This window comes from Halyomorpha halys, unplaced genomic scaffold (genome assembly GCF_000696795.3).
Source record: "Halyomorpha halys isolate HHAL.00 unplaced genomic scaffold, Hhal_1.1 Scaffold48.1, whole genome shotgun sequence".
In the NCBI taxonomy this organism is placed as follows: domain Eukaryota; kingdom Metazoa; phylum Arthropoda; class Insecta; order Hemiptera; family Pentatomidae; genus Halyomorpha; species Halyomorpha halys.
Genome location: NW_027107227.1, coordinates 611745 through 617385, shown reverse-complemented (window position 1 = coordinate 617385; position 5641 = coordinate 611745).

Here is a 5641-nt window from a genome sequence, read left to right as displayed (position 1 = left end):
ATTTAGAAGCAATTTAATAAAACTCCTTTGTGTGGTTGTCACCAATTCTAAATAACTCTTGAAACGTATGCAGAAACTAATCCCTGTTTGTGTAAATGGGATGGTACAGTAGTTTCCTAATGTTAAACATTAAACCTGTTCGCTCTCAAAGTTGATACCCATTATTATTGAATTATTTCACCAAGGCTTTTGACCAATAAATATCGTTCATTATAGATGTTTATGTTTTATAAGGTGCATTTCCAAATTATTTACAGTCCTATTCCCCTACAGAAATTTTATATGTTAAATTACAATAGTTAGTGAATAGCTGAAGTATTTAAAATTTAATACAAGTTTGTGAATCTGAATCACAAAAGTTAGAGGTTCAAGTTTAGGTTTAAAGCAGGATAATACTGCTTTCCCAATTTCTTTCATTAAGCAAGTAGAAAAGTAGTTCGTAACTAAATACCTATCTATTCCTGAATATTTAAATAATTTCGGAACTACAATGCTTATGTTTAATCGTCGAAATATATTTAAAATATATTAAAATAATAATTCGCTTCCTTGCAGGGTGACAATCAGTTTATTGCATTTTCGCCATGCAGACACAAAATATGTAATAATACAACTAAACTGGCAGTGATCTTAAGGAGTAACTGTTTTAGTATTTGAGTATACTTTTCTAACTAACCCTTTGTTGAAATCACCGAAAATAAACAAAAAATAAAATTTCTAAACAAAGAGTTTAACCATTCCAGACGAATAATGCAATAGAGATCCATATGAGATAATTTTATTTGTACAAAATAGCAAAAAAAAAATAATAATAATAAAAAAATGGGTCTCATCTATTTATGAGTCGCGGAATGAAGAGTAAAACTTCAGGAAATACTGAGGAAACATAGCTTTACAGTGAGTTTTAAGAAGTAGAGGAACTATGCTGGATTATGGCACCTTTGCACACTAGTGCACAACCATTTATTGGAATTCTAGACCTTAGGGTAAAACTAGATAGTCTTATGAGCTACCTTCATCCAACGAATTTTGAGGCCACACGCCTTATGAGGCCCCTTCACCAATAATCATTGATGGCGGATATCTAGAAAGAGCAATAGTTTTATGAAACAAATAATTTGATGAGCGACCGTTACTCAGCGACTTTCGAGGTTCAACAACGACCAATGTTTGTAGCTGACAGCGGCTTTCTCGAAGGGCAAACTATGCGATATGCGCATATCGACACACGAAGAACATCCATGAACAACAAGTCTAATGTGAGTAACTTTCTTTTTGTAATTTTTTTAAATCTCGAGTCAGTTCTTTTGTTCCCATTTAATATAAAATTAACTCATATAAGATTTTGTTTTGTCATTATAAGAATTAACAATAAGATAATAACAATTAGCTTATGTTATTTTCTTTTTTAAAATTATTATTTAAATTTCTAATGAAGAATAAGGTCTTTTAAATTTTATACATATAGTCTCATATTTTTTGTGTTTTTTATTTGAATATAGTTAATATTAAATACTCTCTTTTACCAATTGGAAAAATTATTTTCTTTATTATTTTACTTTTTGTACTCTTTTGGCTCTTCGGGGGGTTTTTCAATACACAGGTCCTCGGTGTATATAATTTAAAAAATAATTGAACAAGCTCTAGTTTGTTGTATTTTTTTTGCAAGAAAAATAGGCAATATTTTCTGTAACGAAAAGCTCTTCGCTAGTCCAGAAGTTTTAATTTATCTATATAGATTCCTATGAATAAACCTGATTTTTTTATTAAAAAGCCCATGCACAAATTATATGTTGACAGGTGATTAAGATTGGAAGGTCAGGTAATTAGGAATTATCTATGTTTTCTTTCTGCATCTTCATCAATTATTGGAATTAACCTGGGGAATACTTTTATTTGTGATTAACATTGCATGTAGACAATATTTATTAAACTGCAATGCAACATACCTAATAATATCCTGATTTATATGTAATTGGTGGCAAAAGGAGTATTTGTAAATTTAAATAATGAAAGAAGCTCTCCTGCCTAGTGAGTATATTAAAATCAAAATAAGGACTCCCTATAAAGTCATAAAATATTCTTCAAAGGCGTGTTTAAAATATTTTCTTATGTGTTAAAAAAATAAAGATCGTGAAAATGACAGGTTGACAAATACGAATGTTCTCTCCAATGTCGGGATTTGATTTAACTGCAAAATATTGCTACCGTCTACTTTTGAAACAAGTTTGTTTTAATTAGTAAAAGAAATATAAGGAAAATTATTTTATGAAAACAGAACTCATAAAATACAGGACATTGCAATAACGGATGATCTTCAAAACACCCACATAGTTCTGATAGAAAATAAAGAAGACTGTAACTAAGGAAAAATAAAATAGATTGTTAAAGTTCAGGTTGCAAAATATCTCCTGAACAAAGTAGAATCCTTTCCGGCAGGGCTGTGTCGTAATTTTCTGCATGGTGCCAACATATTTCCCTGGAAGAAAGAACAGAACCATAATTCGCATGGAAAGAAAAAGGAAGGGAGACAATGTGATAAAATATTTTAATGGTTGTTTACCCGAGCTTACAGCAGTTGAATGTTTAGACTTTAATTAACTAGGGAAACAATAGCATTTAATCTGATATATTACATTAAGTAAATGATTATCAATAATATATGCAATAGATTTCACTTTTCATAAAATATATGCATATAATTATTATAAATAATACTGAAGAACAAAAAAATGTATCTATACCAAGTATTTAAATCGGAATTTTTGATTTGTGAGAAATTTAGTGGTGGAAGGTTGACGGCATTGTAAAAGTATGTTGTTATTCTTTAATATAAGGTAACAGCTGCTGTAACTGATACATAATAGAGGTATCATACAATACAGAGGATACAGGCAAGCACTGCGGTTGTAAATTTGTTCTCTTTTGGCTTTTTCTACTAAAACGGAATGCCGCGGAAATCTGACATTATGGAATGTTTTATTTCATTTAAGATTATATTTACAGCCTAGAAGCGAATCATTACCCCAGTGGTGAGAACTATTTACTACTGTTGTTTCGTTGTAAAGGTAAGTGATAAAAATAAGCTACACATTTTATAAGAGTGGGCTACAAAAAGTTTATTGGCTTTTTCAAATCATAAGACAAAGAAAGAATTGCAAATTAGTGAGATTAAAAAAAACTGGGGAACTTGTCGATATCGATTTGATCCAATGAAATATTTGAAAAAAAAAATATGGTTAACATTCGAATACTTATTTTGAGCTCCCCCCAATAATTTCTTTCTTCATTATATAAATTATTTATATAAATATGAAAATGGAAATCCGCACTACAACTCATAAAGAGTCCGAGGTCCAGTACTTTAAGGAAGTTCGAACAACGGTAGTGTAAGGAGGTGATTTGTTCAAGATCACGCTTTCCCAAATCAGGGAAACGAACTTTATAGAAGTTAAGTGGACCCCAGAAGATTTCCTCATGGCTACATTAACAGAATAGATAATTATCAACAGGCGGATTCGAATCCGTATCCTTAGAGTTAGTAGCACAGAGCCTTACTCAGTGAGGTACCCCGTTTACCAATATAAATATAATAATATACAAATAAATATATTTTCGTCATAAACTTGTAGATTTTTTTCTGTTTTATACATAAACATTGGTTATAATTATTATTTTATTTTGAGTGAATTTCCCACATTTTTGTACTCAACGATTTATTTTATCTTTGGTAACATTTATAAGCAATCTATCTTAATCCCTTGCCTTACAATTATAAACCACAGCAATTTAAATAAATTTGGTATGCCTGTAGCACCTTGTCTTTAACTTCTTGTTGATATTTGGCTCGATTTTTTTTTTTATCTCCCTCCCTTGCATATGGGGTGCGGGGGCAGTAGGGTAGTGCGCTGGGGTTTGCGCATGTCACTGATCCCAAAGATCACCAATTTTTTTTTATTCTTTTATTAATTATTTATTTTCTTTTTTTTTATTCACTGTGGTGCAGCCCTGCGCTAGGTTTAGCGCCTTACTGATGGAGCTGCACCTTGTCCATTGCATCCGTCTCGGTGCCTCCTGCAGTTACCAGGCTGGGTTTGGGTGCCTCTTCTGGTGCCTCGCCGATGTTGGGCGATCAAGCCCTTCCCATCATGAAATGAGTGACCACCTCCTTCCACCCGTAAATGAACTCCCTGAAGAAAGGATAATTCTCTTCTTCTATCAAACAGGGAAAGTCCGACTCGGTGAGAGCGTAAATCCCGGTCATTCTCGACAGCCTGGCTCGGTGTCCTTCCATGGCAGAGCAATCTATTATTATGTGTTCTGCTGTTTCAGGAACTCCGCACGTTGGGGACCGGGGGTCGATATTCTTTCCAAAGCTCTGCAGCTTTCCCCGAAACCCCCCGTATCCTGTTAGGATCTGTGAGATCCAATAGTCTGGGAGGACCCATTTAGCCTTCAATCTATTTGGTTCGATCAGCACATCACGTCTCTAATACGACTTGTTTACATTTGGCCAGATAGAATTAGAACGTCTAAGACACCTCATTGTATGCTAAGAGATCCTGTCAAATGAGAGGCAGAAAGGGATATTGCTGGAATATTTTGGAAGTTCTAGAGAGGCTGTGTCCGGATAAGCTAGGTGCAAGTGCTCCAGGGCGATAAATGTCTGCCAACATACATCCCACAAATAATCTTAGATAAACGAAGGTTTGTGCTCTAATTTGTTGATAAATATTTTCTATATTAAACTGTACTTCATTGAATAAAGAAAAAAGAAACATAATAAACTGCTTTAAATTCCAAAAAACCGAATTTACTAGGCCAAGCAAGCCTACGAGTCTGCCTCTGCCTTTTCTCCAAGTTTAATGATAATTTATTAAATTGAATTCATAATTCAATCCTAAATTATCTATTTATTTGCATTATGTATGTTTTACTTTAGATATGACGAAATGAACTCACTTATGTGTCAAAAATGTGGGAGTGGTCATGTACTTTAAATAATGCGTTTCCCAAAAATTTATAATATTCATTAAATATCTCTAATATTAATAGTTAGTTTGTAAAAAAGGAAACAAAAGGGTTACTTAATAAAGAATCGTTTGCCACCAGGTGATGAGGAGGTAGAAATAAATTATATTTTGCTCGGTAATTTAATGTTAGTAAGAAGCCTATTAAATAACTAATTTTTTGAATTAAAATTATGCTAACTGGAATGGTTAAAAACTATTTAGCAATGTTTCGACAATATCTTTTTAAGTTTAGGCTATCAAGTTAATTGTAATGCATTCACGGATTCGGCACAGTCGTATTTGGAAATCTCCATACAAATGATACTAAAGCAGATCCCATAATTCGGCATCTACTCCTAAACCATTTATGAATTTATGTATATAGAAACTTTTTAATGGTTCGTACTATTCAAATAATAATTGACTAAATAATCTCATTGTTTAGTTTATTCTAGTTTAAATATTAGCTATAAAATTATGTTATTTTTTAATGATATTTAATTAATTATTAAACGACGGAAAAAGTCATAACTTTGTTTGATTTTATATTAATTCATTAAAAGAAATTATCAATTTTTATAGCATGCTGTTAGTGATCTAATAATAAATTAGTGGGGAATATTTTCGCC